Genomic DNA, 17,558 nt, shown 5'->3' with positions numbered 1-17,558 from the left:
CATCCTTTTAGATTTCAGGCTCAAAAATCTCACGAGCCGTACCATTCTCAGCAATTCTAATTCTCATCTGAGGCAACTCCATTTTACTAGCTCCTGTAATACTCTCCTAATGCTGTGACGTTTCCTGACCACATTATGATCTGATCAACATTGTCAGATTTAATACACAGCCAAGCTCACATCTATGATAAGATCATGCTCAACATACATGTATCATTCAAAATAAATGTGTAATTCCTGACAATAATCGCATGTGCTCTGCCTTCTCTCTAACTCTGATTCTTGGCGTGTACTTTCCTTTGTTACATTCTTGACTTTCTTGGAACTAGTTAGATGAATCCCCATGTCATGATTTAGTATGGCTCATTTCCCCTACTTGAAAACAAGTCTAGATACTCTGGCTATATATATATATGCATGTGTGTGTGTGTATATATATATATATATATATATATATATATATATATATATATATATAATATACATATTACATATATCATATATTACATATATTACATACATATATCATATATTACATATATAAATTACACATATATTGCATACATATGTTACATATATCACATACATATATTACATGCACATATATATTATATATTACATATATTACACATATTACATGCATATATTAAAGATTACACATATATTATATATTACATATATTACATACATATATTATATATTATATACACATATATACATTACATATTATATATATATTTCATATATATTACATATATTACATACAGATATATATTACACATATATTAATATATGTATAATATAATAATATATACATATATATTACATATATAATATATATGTAAGATTCTTCAAATTTATTAGTGAAAACTAACAGACTATGTTTTTAAAAACAGCATATTACCCGCAACCTACTCCTAATCTCTGTTGAAGTGACCTATGCTCCTTATTAGAGGATCAGTCCAATTATGTAGGGGCTTGTACTGCACAATGCTGCACTTTCCTTTTGTCCTTTTTAAATTTTTTCAGACAATTACATTTCCCCCTTTTCCTTTCCTCCTATATACTGCCCTTCTTTTCTTTTTATTCATTTCCTCAATGAATCTAGTCGTTGCTGTGTGCCTGTGTGTGCCTGTGTGTGTGCCTGTGGTGTGTGCCTATGTGTGTACCTGTGTGCATATTGCTAAGCACATAAATATTTCCTAAATACCTTACATTTAGTAATTCAGTATTACAAAATGACAATAAAATGTCTTCACAGCTAGGTGTCTGTAAACAATATTTTGCAAAGGGCAATTGTACAAGAAAAGTGCAGAAAATAATTAGTAGGCAATTTCACAGAAAAGAGACTCTTAAAAGAAATGGAAAAAGAAAATCACATATGCTAAGAAGCAAAAAATGTAAAATTATATAAGAAGCATATGTAAAATTAAAAATTAAAAATTAAATTAAAAAATTAAAAATGTAAATTATATTAATGCCCATTAAGTAGACAATGAGCAACACGCAATTACCAAATACAAAAATGCAACAGAACCTGAGACTTAAAGGGTAGTACGGCTGGGACTGGTGCTGTATACATCTAATTTCAGCCCTTGGAAGGGGGATCTGGAGTCCCATATCTGTGGAGTTCAGTCAGCTTGGTCTACATAGCCAGTTCTAGGTTAGCTGGGGTTACATAATAAGACCCTGGGCCAAAAAGAGTTACCAAGAGGCTGATTAATCAGTGATGAAATAAGCATTTGCCTGACTTTCTACCTCAATTTTTGACTTTGTACCTCAAGTCCAGAAACAAGTCACTTCTGTGACAGGGAAATGTAAACACTGATGATATAGTAAATAACACTAGGTGTATAGACATTAGACATTTCCACTTAAGAGACAAATGATATAAATGAAAAAAACATAGATGTAAGATTGACTTCAGAATACCCTGGAGAAGCTGAGGTTTAGAAGAAAGCAGATGGGACTCTGCTTTCTTTCTTTAGACATAAACACCAAGCGAAATCAAAATACTTGCTTTTTGTAATATTATTTTCTATCATTTATTATTTTAAATGTTCAATAAGAGTACAAGTTAAATTTATTATGGTTAATCTAATCAGGTTTTGAAAGCATGTCATGTACATGCTTTAAATAAAAGTACTGTCTCTGATTTAAAGGTTCTTAAACCAGTTGAAAAAAGTCAAGCTTAATACTATTCAGTATGTTGTAAACTTAAGAACAAAACCAGTTGATAATGTTTATGATTATACACAGGACTTAAACTGAACTGATTGTCCCTCTCCATGAACATAATTGAATATATCTAAGATTAATAAGTGTGTTTATAAATAGCCTCAGGCATATTTTCTTCTATCTTTCTAAGACTGTATATATAGATGCAACATGTACATCTCATGGAATAAAAATACATGCAATTACTTAATCTATGAAATCAGTTGAAGTAAATACTCAAAACAACCAATAGAAAAACACTGAACACTAAACCTACTACATATTTTTCTTTCTTTCTTTTTTTTTTTTTTGGTTTTTCGAGACAGGGTTTCTCTGTGTAGTCCTGACTGTCCTGGAAACTCACTCTGAAGACCAGGCTGGCCTCGAACTCAGAAATCCACCTGCCTCTGCCTCCCAAGTGCTGGGATTAAAGGTGTGCGCCACCACCACCTGGCTATATTTTTCTAAAAGAAAATTCATGTTTGTAAAATACAACATTTCGTCTTTGCTTTTACAACATGAAAGGTAGCCAAATAAACGTTTTACTTTATTGCTGACATAATCTGTACAAGTATGTCTATGTGAGATATGGATTAATAATATTAATTAATAACATTAATATTATTATATTATATGTAATATATAATACATTATATATTATATTATAAATAATCAGGGTTAGGGTATATATATTATATAATATATAACATATGATAATATTATATAATATATAATATAATTAATATATAATATATTATATATTATTACATTTTATATTATATATAATATTATTAAATAGTAATATTATTGATATTATTAATATTATTAATCTAACCTGCTGTTGGATGATTATTGTTCATTATTTTATCTTATAAATGTGCATATATAATATATATATAAATGTATAGATTGGTTAATAGTCTTCAGTCTTGGTGCTAAAACCCCACTTCCTTCCCAATATCTTCAATTCACTATAAAAAAGCAACTGCAAAAGAGGAAATTATATTTTAAGTATTGCTTTCCAGATCTCACCTAGGTTAATTCTAATGGTGATAATGCTTCAGCAAAGAAAACAGACTAATATTTGCATATAAGCCTATTTGAGAGTAAAGAGAGGGGAGAATGAAACTGAGAGATTTAAAAATACTGTACCTTTTCTTGGAACAAGTGAGGTGAATCCCCATGTTGTGACTTACTATGGCTTCATGGTTTCTACTTGAAAACAACTCTAGATACTCTGGCTATATAATTTATACCATATGTATATTATATATATTATACATATATTACATATATTAATATATATTACATACATATATTAGTATATTACATATGTATTGCATATATTACATACATATATTACATACATATATTATATATTACATATATTACATACACATATTACATATATTACATACACATATATATTAATGTAAAAATATAGAGAGCTCCCACCCAATACTAACAAGGCTTGATCCTACTTATGTCCTGAGATCATGCAAGACTGAGTGCATTCAGACAGAAAGAACATGGAGATATGTCGTGAGTGAGGTGGACAGGATTGAAGAGAAGTTGGAGGTAGGGAAACATACGATCAATATCGTGCTTGTGAACATTTTTCTGACTGAAAAAGAAAAGAAAGTAGAGAATTTCTGCTAGTAAAATAGATGGACCTAACCTAGGCCAATCTTTCTTCTGAAGACAGCTAAAGAATCTGTACGAAGTAAAAACATCAGTTTCTTTTTTCTTTTTTTTTTTCTTTCTTTTTTTTTTTTTTTTGGTTTTTCGAGACAGAGTTTCTCTGTGTAGCCCTGGCTGTCCTGTAACTCACTCTATAGAACATCAAACTCAGAAATCCCCCTGCCTCTGCCTCCCGAGTGCTGGGATTAAAGGCGTGTGCCATCAATTATTGATCATTATTGGTTATCAATTAGTATTGATGATTATTGATTACCATTTATTGATTATTGATCAGCATTGATTATTGATCATTATTCCATCACGGTCATCCCCCTGCCTCTGCCTCCCAAGTGCTGGATTTAAAGGCATGTGCCATCAATTATTGATCATTATTGGTTATCAATTAGCATTGATAATTATTGATTCACATTTATTGATTATTGATTAGCATTGATTATTGATAGTTATTCCATCACCATCATCCCCCTGCCTCTGCCTCCCAAAACATCAGTTTTAAAGCACTGGATTGCTAAAAAATCTGTCAAGAGACACAAGTGAAAGCGGAAGCTGGAAACTCAGGATTTCTAAAAATTATAGCCAATGTTTTCTCTACGGCTGCTTGCTGCTTATTTAAGTCTGGTTCCTGTTCCTGTTATAAACCACTTGACCAAAACAACTTAGGAGCAAAGGTTGACTTTAGCCTACAGTTTACAGTCCATCATCTATCAATGCCTAGAGAAGAGCTCAAGGCAGGAACCCAGAGGCAGGAGCTAAAGCAGAGCTCATGGAAAGATGCTGCTTACTGGTTTGTTCCCTACTTCTGTTCAGCCAGACTCCTTATACAACCTCCTGTGGACCTGGTTCTCCTCCAACAATTAGCAAGGAAGAAAATGTCTCATAGACATGTCCATTTGCTGGAGACTAATAGAAACCTTTCCACGGATATTTGCTTGAGGAAGTGCAGCCTCCGACAGTTCATTAAGTGCAGCTTGCTGCCTGCTCCTGATAAAGGAACAGCTGTGTACCAGAAAGAGAAAAACCACAGGACGTCCCTCTGGGTGGTTGTCATCAATATGAGAAAAGACCACAGGATGTCTCCCCAGATAAATGAAGATAGTAAGATCAGGGGTTCTGCCTATTTTATATGGGTGGTGACATAGTCTCTCCCAGGTAAAGGTGAGGTAGCCAGGTGGATTCTGGGAATGTATGGCTGACTTCGATATGCTCCTTTTCCCTCGTATTGTCCTCCCTCCCCATTTCCTTGTTAGGAACTGTATGGCTGACTTCGATATGCTCCTTTTCCCTCGTATTGTCCTCCCTCCCCATTTCCTTGTTAGGAACTGTATGAGTTGAGTGTTGCTTTCGAATTAAAATCAGACCCAGACAAGTCTCTGTTTGCTTGGTCTCAATTCTTTCTCTTGCCCATCTTCCTTTTCAGGTGAGATCCCCCTCGATCCCCATGAATAACTGAGACCCACCGGTCGGTCATCCATTGGCCAATCCGATAGAGGCTGTTTTTTCAGTAGTGAGTCCCTCTTCTTAGGTGCATCGAGTTGACAACCAAGGAAAGCCATCGCACCATGACCAGAGGACGTTGTCAAGAAAGCTCAGCAACCCTGGGACACCGAGGACAGGAGTAATAAAGAGCCTCAGGCTGCCAGACACTAGACAATTCTCCATACTGGATACATCCAGGTAAAAACCCAGCAAAATTAAAGTACTGATAAATCATTGGGCATGATGGTATATACCCATAATCCAACACTCAGAATACAGAAATAGGAGGATTTCAGGTTTGAGGACAGCCTTGGCTTCAAGATTCAGTCAAGTCTGAATTACATAGTTAAATTCCTGTCTAAAAACCAAAACTTCCCTGAAAACTCAAAATAAGAACAAAACCCCCCAGTAACTAACTCAAATACAAAGATACGTAAGAGATGATGTATCAGTGCTACTGGCAATCCAAGTAGTAACATTCTAAAGAAATGTGTTACTTTAGAATGTGTTACTATGGTCGGGTGGTGGTGGCGCAGGCCTTTAATCCCAGCACTTGGGAGGCAGAGGCAGGGGGATGATGGTGGTGGAATAATGATCAATAATCATGCCAATCAATAATAAATACTAATCAATGACCAATAATCAACACTAGTCAATAACCAAAGTGATCGATTACCATGATAATCAATAATTGATAATCAGCATTCAATGCTAATCAATAATCATTTCTAATCAATAGCTAATAACAATCAATAATTGATGGCACACACCCTTAATCCCAGCACTTGGGAGGCAGAGAGTCAGGGGGATCACAGTGATGAATAACGATCAATAATCAATGCCAATCTATAATCAATAAACAGTAATCAATAATCATCAATACTAATTGATAACCAATAATGATCAATATTGATGGCACATGCCTTTAATTCCAGCACTTGGGAGGCAGAGGCAGGCAGATTTCTGAGTTCCAGGCCAGCCTGGTCTACAGAGTGAGTTCCAGGACAACCAGGGGTATACAGAGAAACCCTGTCTCAAAAAAAAAAATCCAAAATAATAATAATAATAATAATAATAATAATAATAATAATAATAATAATAATAAAATCCAAGAAAAAAAGAATGTGTTACTATTTTAGTTTACTAAAAAATTAAACATATGCCCTCCTAAGCACTAGGTACAGCATTCTTTATCATAAACACTAGAGGCCACGATTGTTCAGCCACTATCTTTTTTATTTGGAAAGTTTTGATAGAAGTGTATCTTGAAGACACAAAATGATCCAACAGTCAACATTTCTGACTGTTACATGGGCTCCCCAGTTTCGGTTTTGAGGCATCTGATATTGTAGGTATCTACAACAGGAAAATTAATTTTGGGGGGAGCCAAAATATCAATAAAGTACTTAAATTGAAAAAAAAAGTTTTGGTTTTCTAATCATGGTTTTTCAAATCATGTTCTGTGAATGCACAGAAGCAAATATACATGGCTATGGTGTGAATATAAAATAATAATAAAATAAATAATAAATATAAAATGTCTCACCCAGGTTCACATGTTAAACCAGCTGTATGTGCTGTTGTGGGAGAATGTGTGGCATCAGTGGAAGAGGCAGGAACATGAATTTCAAAGTCCTCTGACCTTCCTGGTTCTCTCTCTGTCAACTCCTCCAGAATGTGGCCTCAACTCACAGTATGATCTGCCCTGTGACTATGGACTGATCTTTTGCAAAATCTTTGGCCAAAATAAATCCATTCTTAGGTATCCGGCAACAGCAATGCAAATTCTGAGTAACACCCACAAAAATAATCTGATGCACTACTCACCAAAATCCTGATTACATCACTGCAAATTTTATTTCATAAGTTCTTAAACTTTTAAATGAAATGCATTCCTGATATAGGTAGATTTAAACTGTTTACAGTAAGCTAAGTAACTGATAACAATTGCAGAACAAAATGTGCCAATCTTCAAGTGAAATCTCACAAAACCTAGGCTTAACCAATAAAATTTATTTATGAACAAACACAGAGACCTCAAGGGAAGACAGACTGTGCAAGTCAGAAGGCACATAAGCATAACAAATTGCTAACATCGGCTATCTCAAAGACAGGGCAATCTACTTTGCTACATTCTACACTGCAAAAAGTATCATGTTAACCCAAGATTATATGTCGGCTTTGCAATGAAAATATCTTATTCACAATCTGTAGGAAGATGAGAGATAACAAACGTCTATAGAAACAGTGAATTCTATAGTGTTCATTGATTTTAAGATTAAGTCATTATAAATTGCACAATATTTTTATATACTTTAGCCCTTAATTGAAGTTAAAATTTAAATAAGAATGGGAAGAAAATGAAACTGCTAGTTATTCAGAACATCAATATATAGATGCTGGTAGGTCCTGGGAGATTCTTGTTAATTAAAATTACTTAGAAGCTAGATTCTTTGTTAGTGGTAATCAAATAACCAAATATATTTAAAAGAAACCAACTGTTCTGTAGATTGGAATATTTAAAAAAATCTTAGAAATAAGCTTCCATTTATAGAATAAAATAAAAATACTTACAACAAGGAATAGATTGAATTGGTCCAAGCTCTGGGAAGGTCACAAGAAGAGACATTCCTGGAAGATCACTTTGGTTTGAATGTTTGGTAGTTTGGTCAGCCCAAGCCACCACCTTTTTTCTCTCTACTAAACTTTCAATATCTTTGAAGTCAGAATCAAAAGCAGCATTTGACAGGCCAGTTTCTTTCAATCTCCAATATTGGTTGTTTTTTTTTTTTTTTTTTTTTTTTTTTTTTTTGTTGTTGTTGTTGTTTTTTTGTTTTTTTTTTTTTAGGGCTGGAACCAAAGCATTCAATAAACTACAAACAAGATGACAAGAAAAGAGAGATCTCTGTTATAAACACACTATTATAGTTCTTTGGTACAACAGGCAAAGTATTACAGTATCATTAAAATGATTTCCTATGTAACTTTACTTGGCAAATTCTCTAAGCCTGCACCAAATCTATGTGAGGCCAAACTGTCCTTTTTAAAAAACTCTCTCTGTTGACTCTCTCCCTTAATACCCATTAAAATGTTAATATTAGTTTTTTCACAATTCAAATTTGTCTTCTAGAAAATTGAAAATATTAATGTTAGTTTTTTCACAATTCAAATTTGTTTTGTAGGAAGTGTTCTACAGGTAGTCCTGGTAGTTTCTATGTGATCCTGTGAGTCTATACCCAGCTGGATCCCTGTCATTTTCTAAGCCCACAGCCTCTATGACTCACCTCATAGCTTCTTCATAGTCCATGAGGTTAGACTTACAACAGTTGCATCATTATCAAATGTGGATATTTTGGTATATGACATATACACTACAGTATAGTAACTACACAGAGATAGAAGATGAGTGTGGGAAAGGCCTGGGGATCTGAGGAGGGGAGGACAGCTACAGCTCATAGATTTATAGATCTCTGAACTTTTGGCAACTGTACTGTTCTGGGGAGTAAGATTACTAGGTCTGAAAGTACAATGAAAGATTTGCTTTTGATGTTCACAGTATTCCCATAGTTTCAAGATTTGAAGTGACAAGTGTTTCATTATACTTAAAGTGTGAATTTAAGCAACAGACAGACATTATGCAGATTGCCTACTTTCTTGGGAAAGTCTGAAATTGTCACCTGTCAGACAGAAGTGTGTAGGTTGACAGCTCCAGAGCTGCCTGCGGTACCGAGCTCGGGCATAGGCCTGGGGGATTAAAGAAAGACTGAGATTTGGGTCATCCATAATGAGAGAATGCCAATGCCTTTACTGAGCAGGTTCAATATATACACCCAGCCAGGGAAGGAAAAACACAAACTCAGAAAAAAAACAGCAACTCGACTGGGGGCAATAAGATGTCAAGTGTAAATTCCCTTCCTGGGGCATCAACCTTCAACAGGATGTTTTGTTCTTAGAAAAACTGCAGAATGTTACTTTGCAGAATGTTTTTTTTTTTTTTTTTTTTTTTTTTTTTTTTTCACACAGAAAGTCTCAGCCAGGGCACAGCAGCCCTTCAGGGTACTACAGGAGATGACTCCAACAAAACCTCAAGAAACTGTGAGTGCTGAGTTTCCAAAGTGCTCCACAAACATCACTGATTGCTGACATCAAGCATATTCTGTCCTCACTGTAATTCTTTTCTAAAGCTAGACTCTCACATAGATTCATAGCAATCCTCATACTTCTGCCTCCATCATGCAAGAGTTAAGGCAAATCCCATCATTTCTGGCTGTTAACAAGACTATTGATATTTTATTTGTTCACTCTCTTCAGACTATCCTACACCTTTCCAATTTGCTGATTTTACGAACTCAGGCACTATGTTAATAGTGAATTTTTAGGAATGAGAAATCTAAGCCTTAGCAATATTACATAATTCCTACAAAGATTACAAGGATATATTGTTAAAATAAGCAGAATTGAAGACTGTATTCAAAGTTTACAGAGTAGTAACAAGTGATGGAATTTGCTGTAGCTCATATCCACAGTGAGCGTGGAGTTGAGTGTTAGGTCCCTTTTACAGAAAAATTAGGATGGATGGCCATTTTAAAAAGACTGAATCTCCCAATCCAAGAAGAAGGGAGATCTTTTAATTTTCTAGTGCTCCCTCGATGTCTTTCTTCAGTGTTTTGAAGTTTTCATTGTACAGGTTTTTTATTTTTGAATGACAGCATGAAGAGACAAGAATCTCTCATTTTAGAGAATCTCAAAGCAATGCCTACCTAAGAAGCTGTTAATTGATTTATAAAAAAAAAAATGACAAAAGAAACTATGCCACACATTTTAGGAACATCATAAATTGAAAGAATTTGAGAAGAAAAATGCTGTTAGTGAGCAGTACAGTCAATATAAGAACATGTTTATTTTCTACTGATCTCAGTGTTTTTCTTTAGTGTTTTAAAGTTTTCATTGGTAGGTCCTTCATTTTCTTGGTTATGTTTACTCCTAGTCTTTATTATTCAAGGTTTTTATGAATGAGACTGACTTGAATCCTGACTTCTTGTTCAGTGTATCTGTTACTGGAGCTAAAGCAAGGCTGCTGAATTTGTGTGTTTATTTTCTATCCCTCTGTTTCCCAGGTTATGAGAGTTATTTTGGTAAAGTCATTAAGTTCTTTCACTTATAACATTTGTAAACAGGGAAACTTTGACTTTCCTTATTTTCATCCCTTTTTAATGCCTAGTTCAGGCTTCATGCACTATAGTTAGCAGTAGTGCAAAGAATGGACACCTTTGTCTTATCTCTCTGATCTTAGAATATGGAGAGAGAGAGAGAAAGAGGCAGAGAGAGAGAGAGAGAGAGAGAGAGAGTCCCAGTAATTTGAGCTTTATTGTCTCGTAGGAAAACGTCTGTTGAGTAACATCTCTAATCACTGGCTGTTTTTGGCAGCAGTCCCGTGGGTATCTGGATGCAACCCCAGTAGCTCTAAGCACTGACCCACAATGGATGCCTGCCTCAGTTTACCCAACACATAAATGCCAATGCCAGTCATCAGCAATGGTAAAGTATACTTTACTAATAATTTAGAAGAAAGAAAATTGAATTTCAGCTTAATTTTTTGTCTGTGCACCACAGGTGTGCCTTGTGTTCATGAAGAGATGGACCTCCCAGAACTGCAACTGCAGTCATGGACAGTTGTGAGGAAAGCTTCTTTTTTAGTTGTAAAAGAAAGACTGAACAAATAAGGCTTCCACCAATGCCATTAATATACAAAAAGAAAGAAAATGTAGCTTTTAATTTCTTACCTTTTTATACCTGAAAGAAAAAAACATGACAATGCCTGTTTTTTTTGGTTTTTTGGCTTTTACTGGAGGCACTATTATGTTATTTAAATTTTTTTAAAAAAAACTCAGGAATCCGCCTGCCTCTGCCTCCTAAGTGCTGGGATTAAAGGTGTGCACCACCACCGCCCAGCAGCTTTTAATTTCTTACTTTTTTATACCTGAAAGAAAATAAATATGACAATGCCTTTTTTGTTTGTTTTTTGTTTTGTTTCTGTTTTTACTGGAGGCTCTATCATTAGGGACTATTATGTTATTTAAAATTATTTACATAGTAGTAAAAATGAAGAACTCAGGCTAAAATTATTTCCTTTCATAATATGTATTTAATATGTGGAAGTCATAGAATTAACTTGCAACACTAATCTTTCTATAAATATATAAGAATTGACGATCCATTAAGAACTAGAACTCACTTAGCTTCTCCATACCTGCCTTTATAACTACAGGAAGCAATTTTAGCTTTTGAAAGAAAGACTCAATTCAATATCTTTGTTTAGAACCTGAAGTCTACCTTACTGATGATGAATCTGGTGTATCTGAATTAAAATAAGATTTAATCATTATGTTAAAATTTATTTTCCTTAAACTTTATTAAGGAAATATGGCTTCTATTATTTTCAGGTACAAATTTTTAAGTTTCAAACACCTACATGAACTGAAAATTTTTTCTATATTTAGTACAAAACTAGTAAAATTCTTTTTTTTTTTAACTCTTCAGCAATAGTTAAGATAAAACATGTCACAATAAACTCAAAGTATTTTAATAAATGTAAACCATCTTATTATCTTGTACCACACAGTCCCTGGGGTCGCCAAAGATAAAAATGGTGAGGGAGGCCGGGCAGTGGTGGCGCATGCCTTTAATCCCAGCACTTAGGAGGCAGAGGCAGGCGGATTCCTGAGTTCGAGGCCAGCCTGGTCTACAGAGTGAGTTCCAGGACATCCAGGGCTATACAGAGAAACCCTGTCTCGAAAAAAAAAAAAAAAAAATGGTGAGGGAGGTGCAGTCCATCTCCGTTGTCTTAGGAGAGCTGTGCAGCTCACTGTAATAGGAAAACAGAGAACAGACAAGAAGTTTCTATAGAACTTAAAACTAATATGTTATATTAATTTCAAGTTTCTGGCAGCCATTTGATTAAACAATAACTTACTAATCATTTTTAGAAAATTTGGTTTCCTATTCATCATATCCAGAAACTACGCCAGTGTAACTAGATAATCTCACCTGTATACTACATCCATCCATACATGCACACACATAGATATGCAGAGTATGTAAATATCTCATATACTATAACAAACCTCAAGTGTTTTCTTTTATACATATCAGGTGAAAACAATCCAGGTGCTCAGCCCATTTGCTTTCCCTTTATTTTCTGTCTCAATCTTCTTAATTATGTGATTTCTAAAGAATAAAAGAATTTAAGTTAATGTATCTAACTTGAAAGCTTAAAATACAAATTCTCTGTTACTTACTGTTTCCCTTCTAAGTACTAGAAAGCTAAACCATAGACATTTGTTTGTTCAAAAGATAATTCTTGTCCAAACTAAAGACATGTACATTTTCTTTGTTGTTTTTCATCTATTTTCAAAATAGGGTCTAAATTTCCTACTACTTCCATGGCCTTCTACTGACATTTATCAAGTACTGAAATTACAAGCACACACAAGCTTATCCAGTTGTGGTCTGTAACTTTCTCTACAAGATTAACTAGACCCTATCATCTCTAACATAGGAGTTGTCATTTATTTGCTATGTGAATAACATATGTTTTTCATAAAAGGAACAATACTTTTTCCTGAGCATCTGCTCCTGGTTTTACATTTGCTTTTTATAGAAGCCATTTTCTAACACATTAAACCCTATACCACCACATATAGGATTGAAGTCCTGTATTCAGCCACAAACCAGCTGGCTTGTGGGGAGCCGATAAAAGGTGACTATCATCCTTGCAGCCATCTTGAGCCATATACCTTGACAAGAGGCTTGATTACATCAGCTTCTAACAGCTGAGCAAACTCTGGTAACATCTTGGTTTAGATACCCAGGATCTTTTCTTGGGTGTGTGAGATTGAAGGTGTGTGACTTAAGGGCGTGACTTAGAAATCAGATTTAGAGACAAGACCTAAGGGCATGGCTTAAAGGTGTGACTTAGAGGGGTGGCTTAGAAGTGAGACATATAAAAGGTGAGAGGCAGACCGAAGAAATTATTATTAAGAGTAGGAATTAGGAGAGTACAACTTGGAGTATAATTATGAGTACAATTATGGGTAGGAATTAGGCAGAGCAGGAATTAGGCATTGAGGAAGAAGACACTTGGACTAGAGAACTCAGAAGAAGAATTATTAGTTATTAGGTACTTGGCACTTGGAGGAAGAACAGAGAATTAGGCATTAGACATTAGGCACTTAGCACTTGAAAGAAACTTGGAACTTGGAGGCACTAGGGACTATGGACTAGGGACTAGGGACTCAAGACTTGGGACTTGGACTAGGAAGAGAGACTGAAGAATAAACAGGATTGAGTCACACTCTGTCTGGTCTCCATTCTTCGAGTCTGTCCTCTCTCTCTTGCTGAACCCTGACACGCAGACCTGAGCAGCTGGGTCAGTGAAGGTTCTAGCAGTTTAGCTCCCAAAACTTTTGGCAGAGTAGGTTCAAACATTGACAGAGCGGTCTGCAACATTTTGGCCCTCAAGCGTGGGGCAGCTCGGGCCGCAACACTGGCTTACTACTATTCCAGATGGTATAATGTAAGAAGCAAGTAAGCAGGATTAACTCAGTAAAAAGTTTTATGGGAAAAATGACAACACTTGAACAAGTAACACAAAAATGTGTATTTAGATGCTACAAATATATGGTAGCAGGCTTATAAATGCAGGATTTATGACAATGCTATACGAAATTGACATCCTGGCTATGCTACCTGCTTGTTTTTTGTTTTTCTTTTTAGTAGCATTAATAAGTACAAAAGCTGCTTAAGTAACATTAATAAAAAAATTTTATTTCTTTATAAAGATATATGAGTAACAATACCCAAAACTGGACTATACTAGTTATTCATTCTTTCAAATGTCTGTCTACAGAGTTACTCTAATTATATTTCCCACTGCAGACTGAGGGTCAGACTACAGCCTTACCAGATGTTGTCTTAAGGTCCTCACCCTAGTGCCAACTTGACTTCTTGGTAATGATGGTCTGACTACATAGAAAAATCATAGAGGATAGATGCAAAAACAATAAAAAAAAATCCCCACTTGTATCTACTTGTCTCAGGCTCTGGCTGAATCTTTCATGCACTATGACAGCCAATTTTGAGTACATCCAACTCTCATAAAAGGCCAGTGAAAGAAGAACACAAACTGGAAAAAAAAATTAAAGAAAGCCGATTTAGTCCCAAATCAGAGGAAGCCTGCCTGATAAGATAAAGGACAGAGCAGGAAGTGAAGATCCACTTAAATATATTTAAAGTGCAAATTATACTAGCCCTCACCAAACTCCCAAAAGTTAACAAAATGATGTAAGTATTAAAAATATCAAGCCAGGTGCAAGACTTAAACCCCAGCACTCAGAGACAGAGGGCAGGCAGATCTCTGTGAGTTCCAGGGCAGCCTGGTCTACAAAGTGAGTTACAGGACACTGAGGGCAATACAAAAAACCCTGACTCAAAAAACAAAACAAAATTCTGACAATTAGCTTTCCTGTGAAAACCATTATGACCCCTTAGATAATCAATAGTAGCATATCCAACAAAAATGCATGTATTACTAGCAAGAATATCCACCATTAACAATACGTGTTCTATGCTTCTACAGCAGACTAGACAAATGCACATGTGGAAAACAGCTGTGTCAGAAATATAGTAAAACACACATTTAAATAACTAACATTATTTGGATTTGTACTAAAAAGTCAGACCCCACAAGCAGACCATCATGTACTTAGGTGATGCCATGTGAATGTTCTCTCTATTTTAATTGGTCAATAAAAGTAACAGAGCCTGTGATTGAATAGTTGTGGGGAAAGTTGGGACTGGAGGCTCAAAAAGGGGTGGCAGGCAGAGGAAGAAAAAGAGAGAAGGAAAAAGGGAGAAGGAAGCCAGAACCACCTGGCCGGGAGAAACCTCAATTAATAAGGAGTCTTAGCGTTGGGAAATAAGTCAGTATTGTATTAGATTTGCCCAATCTTGACATATGACTTATAATTACAATATTTGGATTGTGTGTCATTTATATGGGCTATTAGGGTTGGAAAATTTAACAACAAATTGGCGCACCTTATGTCCAGCTTAGAACTGACCTATGGTGAGATGAAAATCCACCCCCATTCCCCACAAAATAAACAACTAGGGCTTCACTCTAAAGCTGCATCAGGGTGGAAATTAAGCATGCAATGAGTCTAAGGGGTTTACAGAGAGCTGACTGAGAGGCTCCCTCCCCAAGCTCCAAGCAAACCTAGGCAACCAGAGGTAGCTTCCCAACCCTGAGTTGGGACACAAGGTGGCGCCAATGTCACAACATAGTTGGGGTTCCCTGACAGAAAAACCAGGGACATAAAGTCAAGGCTGCCAGAGAAGCAGCCTTCACAACTGGAGATCAGCATCTGAAAAGACAGCAGCTATCTTTCCAAAGCTTTCTCACAGACACAAAGAGCTGATCAAGGCATTTCTGCCCTATGTCAATCTTCCTCTGCATGCTTTCTGATTTCTCATATCCCCCACCCCCACCCTCACACACTTCTAAAGAGGGCACAGGACAGCCAAACCAGCTCTCACAAATGGTTACACTGCAGGCTGCCTGAGATCAATACACTGCAGGCTACAGCCCAGACAATAGATCAGAGGGCTCACAACCACAAAAGAACAAGGGTCTTTGTGCTGTCAGCCCCTCCCTACCAATAAAAGAATTGGAAAGGACCACAGAAAGGGCCACTAAGTCCTAAACCAAACACCAAAGAAAAACAAAGACACCAAAAAAATAAGACCAAATATTAAAAACTAAAATAGTGCTGGGCGGTGGTGGCGCACGCTGTTAATCCCAGCACTTGGGAGGCAGAGGCAGGTGGATGATGGTGATGAAATAACAATCAATAATAAATACCAATCAATAATCAATAAATGGTAATCAAAATATCAATACTAATTGATAACCAATAATGATCAATAATTGATGGCACACACTTTTAATCCCAGCACTTGGGAGGCAAAGGCAGGCAGATTTATGCCTGTTGAGGCCAGCCTGGTCTACAGAGTGAGTTCCAGGACAGCCAGGGCTACACAGAGAAACCCTGTCTCGAAAACAGATAAAAAATAAAAAATAAAAAAAAGAAATATATTCTGTAGGCAGAAAAGATGGAGGGATGGAGCCATCTAAGCCCTTAGATATCAGATATTAAGCTAGAGAACTGGGTTTCAACCTTCCTAATGCTGTATCCCTTTAATACAGTTCCTTGTGTTGTGGTGACCCCCAACTATAAAATTATTTTTGTGGCTACTTCATGACTATCATTTTGCTACTGTCATAAATTATCATGTAAATATCTGGTTTCAGATGGGTCATGGCCCACAGCTGGGAATTGCTGAGCTGGGGATTCAGTCATTACATGCTGCATTATCAGTCTTGTTGGGTCCAGGATTTTCTGACTATGCCCCCATTCCTCCTGTTAGGAATAGTAATGTATATCTGTGCCATTGGATGCTGAATTTAATTCACTATTCAAACTCACAGGGTTTTATTGAGACTGTGGAAGACTAAGGGGGCTTCTGAAGTAGGATTAAAGACACTTTGCATTGTCACAGTGGCCTTTGAGCCTTTGGGGCCTGGGAGTGGAATGTAGTGGATTGAATGAGAATGTCTACCATAGGCTCAAATATGTGAACCCTGGTGGTGACTTAACAGGCTACACCTCACTAGGGGCAGACTCTGAGGATAGTATGTAGACTAGCCTCAATTCCAGTTCACTCTCTCTGTTCATGTTTGGGGTTTAACATGTGATCTCTCAGCTCCCTGCCATGATGGTCTCATCCTTCTGAAAGCACAAGCCAAAATAATCTCTTCCATAAACTGCCTTGGTCATAGTATTTTTTTACAACACCAGAAAAGTAAACAATACAGGCTATAAATAATTGAGAATTAAAACAAATTTTTTCTTAATCCTAAAAAGTTCACAATAAAATTAGACACCAAAATAGTAAAATGTACCCAAACTCTGTATTCCACTAAATATTTCAGACAGCATCCCATCCTCCTGCATAGCAGAACTGCTCATCCATCATCTGGATCTTGGCAGCCGTGTACTCATCCCAATCAACCAAGAAAAGGCAAGACAATAAACAACAGTTAC

This window comes from Arvicanthis niloticus, chromosome Y (assembly GCF_011762505.2).
Source record: "Arvicanthis niloticus isolate mArvNil1 chromosome Y, mArvNil1.pat.X, whole genome shotgun sequence".
NCBI classification, from domain to species: Eukaryota; Metazoa; Chordata; class Mammalia; order Rodentia; family Muridae; genus Arvicanthis; species Arvicanthis niloticus.
This window is presented reverse-complemented; position numbering follows the sequence as displayed.